Below are 5,339 nucleotides of genomic sequence, written 5' to 3'. Positions count from 1 at the left end.
TAACTGTGAGGATTATAGCTGCACTTGATTTCATATCCGCAGTTCGCTATATGATCCATTTCATATATCTTCTCATCGTTGATTCATTCCTCACGTGAACATCAGAACCCACAAATGACCAGCTCCAGGAGCCCATGAGTAGGAGCTTGCCCGTATATTTCTATTCTTAGAACGCCACGAGTTGTTCGGTTCTGCACACACTGTTTAGAATGGCCAACCAACCAGAATAAAATTATCGTGGAACAAAGACCAAAATAGCAAAAACAATGTATGCAAATTGTGCAAATTGATGTAAATTGTTGTAAATGTGGGTTTCCTGCTGAAGGATTAGTTCTAAAAATAGAAAGATACGCGCAAAGGTTGACCCAAGGGTATACTGCATAGGGAGGCTCCTAGTCATGGGCTCCTGCCAGCTCCAAAAGCCAGTGGCTTCGTAGCTCAGTTGGTTAGAGCGTCGCACTTGTATCGCGAGGTCACGGGTTCAAACCCCATTGAAGTCCTGAACTTTTCAGGCTTCTCTACTCAACTGCAAAAACGGCGTTCATAACTGCTAGGATCATGGCTTCACTTGATTTGAATTCAAGTTAGAATAATAATAATAATAATAATGATAATGAAGATAATCATAATAATAGTAATGATAATAATAATAATAATAATAATAATAATAATAATAATAATAATAATAATAATAATAGTATGAATTCAAGAATACTCAAACAAGGGTAAATGTTTCTCACAAAAAACTAAAGGTTTATTATAACGAAATGCGGTTTATAGAAATTAAATTATTCTTCGGGATTGTTGAAGACAATTTCGCTGAACGTAAAGCCCGCCGCACACAGTGAGGAAAGAGCTGAGCAAACTGCCTCGCGAGGCGGTTTGCTCAGCCGTTTTCTCACCGTGTGCGGAGAACTTTTGGTGAGAAATTGGCCTTGCGAGGGCGTGAGGAAAAAATCAAACATGTTTGATATTTTTCGCCTCGCGAGTCAAATTCCTCATTGTGTGCGACCATCGTGAGAATCGAGTTGGGCTTGGTCAATGAAGCATCCAATAAAGATACATGGCATTCTCACGTGACTTCAGTGACGTCGGAATTTCTTCCTCCGACACCATCCTGAACCGCTGGAGTCACGTGAGTATGCCATGTATTTTTATTGGATGCTTGATTAAACCAAGCTCAGCTCGATTCTCACGATGGCCGCACACATTGAGGAATTTGTCTCGCAAGGCCAAAAATATCAAACATGTTTGATTTTATCCTTACGGCCTCGTGAGGCAGTTTGCTCAGCTCTTTTCTCAAGTGTGCGGCGGGCTTAACGTCTCACAAACAAAAGTCGCAATGGGAAGTGTTTTCACGTATTCTTCGGAATCAGTAGACTTTCATGATGTTCTGAGAGCTGTCAAATTGGAAGAGGTACTGTTACGTTTGAGGAATATAAAATTATAATAAGACAGCGTGCGTGTTGGTCCAATCAAAATCTTATGGTGTCTTTCTCTTTATAATCCACCCATTTAGTGTCGGTCGATTTTATTGGCTGGTTTACGTCACGAGGTGCAAACACACAGGACAGCTATCACGCAATAACCCCCGTTTGGGATGAATTTGCAGAGGCCGTTCGAGTTTTGTTGCGTGGAGGAAAATATCGTAATATCTTGTTAACGGCATTGGCAAAACATTTAATAATTTGCTTGTAAAGTAAATAATTTCAATTTACTGAGCTTAAATTTCTTTGGTTATTTTATCAGTTAATCGGTTATGTTTGTAATTATTTAAAGTTGCAAAAATATCTGAGGCATCATATCACTGCTCCTCACAAAGGTGAGGAAATTAAACTATTCTCCGGGATTGTTGAAGACAATTAAATAATTAATAGCTTAAGACTTGAACTTGTTTTATGGGTTGTCGTGACTTGTTTTGTAACAAGCGGATGGCATAATATCTTGCCAAAAATGAAATTTGTGGAGACTAGAAGTTTGCTTGTGGTGTCTCCATTAGAGTTACATGTTGTAAGGCAAAGCTAAAAAAAAGGGCTTGTCACAGATATTTAATCAGGAGTTACATGATTCCTGCAAATACTTATCTCTGCAGCATGTCTTCTTGTGTGTTCTGGCCTCTCCTATGTGTTACGGCAGGAGTTCGCCACGCTCATTAGCAACTTTCAAATGGGTATCGGAAGGCAAACCTCTGTCCCACCCATTATTCCTTTTTTGAAAATCAATTAAGAGACAATTACATTAAGATACCTCCCTTTGTCTGCCACTACCTTGTTAACTCATTCTCAACTGTTTTAGGCTGACATAATTTAAGATGTGCTGTGTTTATGGAATTTATAATTAATAATAATAATTACATTTCTATAGCGCAGACCTCTTTATGAATATATTCAGTTGCGCTTCACAATATTTTAAAATAAAATTATGTCAAACCGTCACGTGAACTAAAAACATAAGAAACTATTAAAAACTACAACCATATACCTATTTAAAAGCTAAATTAAAAATGAGACATGAATCGAAAAAATCTATTTAAAAGCTAAATTTAAAAAATGAGTTTTAACAGCAGTCTTAAAAGTGTTCAATGTCTTTTTGTTGCGAATTGTTGTTGCATTCCAAAGATAAGGTGCAGCTGACTGGAATGCACGATCGCCAAGGGTTGGACTGGTCTTAATGCTAGGTAACTCAAGTAATAAAGAGTCATTTGACCTAAGGGAGTATCTGGATTGCTTTTTGATGCAAATTAAATCAATCAGGTAATTAGGAGCTAGACTGTATAAACACTTAAATGGCAAAAGCAAAATCTTAAACTTTATGCGGTAACTAATCGGGAGCCAATGAAGGTTAAAAAGCAATGGTGTAACATGACAGAATCTTGGTGCTCCTATGACCAGCCGAGCTGCGGCATTGTGTATACGTTGGAGTTTCATGATATGTGAATTCGGGAGGCCATATAATAGGCTATTACAATAATCTACTCTACTGGTTATAAAAGCATGAACTAATGATTCGGTAGTTGGACGACTTAAATATTTCCTAATTCTACGTATGTTATAACGATAATAAAAAGCAGATGAGCAAGTTCTGTTAATATGACTTAGCATACTCATTTTCGAGTCAAACCAGGTTCCTAAGTTTCGAACTTCACATGATGGAGCAATTTGGGAGTCGCCAACCAATAACATAAGTCTGATGTTGCTGACTTTCTGAAGTTGTTGTCGCGTTCCAATTAGAAGACATTCTGTCTTATCTGAATTCAGTTTTAACTTATCCGTGTGCATCCACTGACTGATAACAGCAATACATGATTCCATGGCAGTTAAGGCAGCAGTTTCCTCCAAATCATTTCCTGGTCTAAACGCGATATACAGTTGTGTGTCATCTGCATAACAATGGAGATTAGGAAGATGTGACTCGACGATCTTAAAAAGCTTGCTAGCATAGAGAGAAAATATTAATGGCCCGAGACAGCTACCTTGTGGAACTCCAAATTTAAGATTAAAAGTATTCGATAGAACACCATCGATAGAGATAAGCTGGGTTCTATTAGAGAGGTACGATTCAAACCAATTAAGTGCAGAACCTGAAATTCCAAAATCAAATTGGAGGCGATCTAAGAGAATCCGATGATCCACAGTATCAAAAGCGGCGCTTAAATCGAGAAGCACAAGCAATGTGACATGCTTATCTTCCATGCTCATTAAAATGTCATTCTTGACTTTAAGTAGGGCGGTTTCTGTACTGTGGTGCTGTCGATAGGCAGATTGCAATGTAGGAAAAAGATCATTCTCATTTAAGTAGGACTGGATCTGATCAGCTGCCACTGTTTCAGCCAATTTTGAAACAAAGGAAAGATTGCTGATAGGTCGAAAATTTTTAAAAACAAAGTCAAGGCCTTGTTTCTTTAACAATGGTGTGACAACCGAATCTTTCCAAATAACAGGAAAAAATCCAGATTCAAGCGACAGGTTTATCATGGTTGTTAATATCGGAAGTAACTCATCAAGGCAATCTTTCATGATGTTCGTAGGAACAGGATCGAGTGAACAAGATTTTGTCGGCGTTCTAAGCACAAGTTTCCTTAAATAGTCCATGTCTACACGGTGAAAAGCAGTAAAGGAAGAAGAACACTGAGAAGAATGGCGGCTGATAGTACTGCATGAGTTCGGAATTGCATCAAGGCTAACGCGAAGATCGGATATTTTCTTGACGAAGAACGAACCCATGTCGTTAGCCAAAGCTAACTTGTCGCCGTGCTGTAAAAAGGGCGATTCTGCTGACTGATTTAACAGTTTCTTTGTAGCAGCAAAAAGCTTACGTTGATTATCAGAGATGTTGCTGATGAAATCTGTATAGAATTTACAACGAGACTTGTTCATAAGAAAGACAGCTTTATTCCGAAGAAGTTTGAATGATCTCCGGTCAGATTCAGACTTTGTAGACCTCCAGTTGCGCTCAGCTATCCTTCGGAGACGTTTCACAGATCTGATCTCATCGGGCAACCATGTACCCTGCGAGCAGAGGCCCTTCGATCTTCCTAGATAAGTCGGGAAGAGGAAGGGACCTCTGCCAGCCGGCTCGACATTTCGTGTTGAGCATGCGTTAAAAATTCAAACGTAACGTATTCGGGAGTCAGTCACGCCTGACTAGTAACCGCAAAACCACAAAACCAAAACAAACAGTAACCGATATTTTCGAACAACTCTGGCAAACACACGACAACCAAGGAATCATTTCCTCAAGATAGTTCAAGTTTTTAAATTGCCATTTTAATTTTTACTGAAAAAATTTATAGGTTTCTCAATTCTGGTAAACTAGCTTCTGTAACCGACATACGGAAAAATTCTCATGGGAATTTAGACAGTTTAAAAATTGTCACGCTGTTGTAAATTTAAAAAATATTGATGACGCGTGGCGATTGATCATGCGCACAAATAAAAAAAAACAGGTTTGGCAAGTTGAAACTGGACTGACTCATCCATTTCTTTGGATGAGCGGCAAATCAAAGAAAGTCGAGCCGGCTGGCAGAGGTCCCTTCCTCTTCCCGACTTATCTAGGAAGATCGAAGGGCCTCTGCTCGCAGGGTAGCAACCATGGGGCTTGAGCTCTTTGAATCATAGTTTTCTTCCGCCAAGGAGCATGTCTGTCAATGATGGATTTTAGAGTAGTGCCAAAACAACCAACGAGATCAGCAAGACGTTTAAGAGTGTTTAGTAACCATTCTGAATTACGAACATCGTTCTTAATCTTGGGAAGATTAATCGATTTGATTTTCCGAAACCACGTTTCCTTGGCATAGGATTCTGACTTAAAACCTTTTAAGTTAAACAATACAGTCGCAT

General features: G+C 38.9%; 1 non-coding gene across 1 annotated transcript; it reads left to right on the top strand.

Annotated features, from left to right (window-relative positions):
• The first annotated feature begins 427 nt into the window (after nt 1-427).
• On the top strand, nt 428-500 carry Trnat-ugu (transfer RNA threonine (anticodon UGU)). Its single transcript has one exon. It is a non-coding gene; the product is annotated as a tRNA-Thr (tRNA).
• Nucleotides 501-5,339: the final 4,839 nt, after the last annotated feature.

Source organism: Montipora capricornis, unplaced genomic scaffold (assembly GCF_036669925.1).
Source record: "Montipora capricornis isolate CH-2021 unplaced genomic scaffold, ASM3666992v2 scaffold_417, whole genome shotgun sequence".
In the NCBI taxonomy this organism is placed as follows: domain Eukaryota; kingdom Metazoa; phylum Cnidaria; class Anthozoa; order Scleractinia; family Acroporidae; genus Montipora; species Montipora capricornis.
Note: the sequence above shows the minus strand (reverse complement) of the source record. Positions and strands in the feature narration are given on the sequence as shown.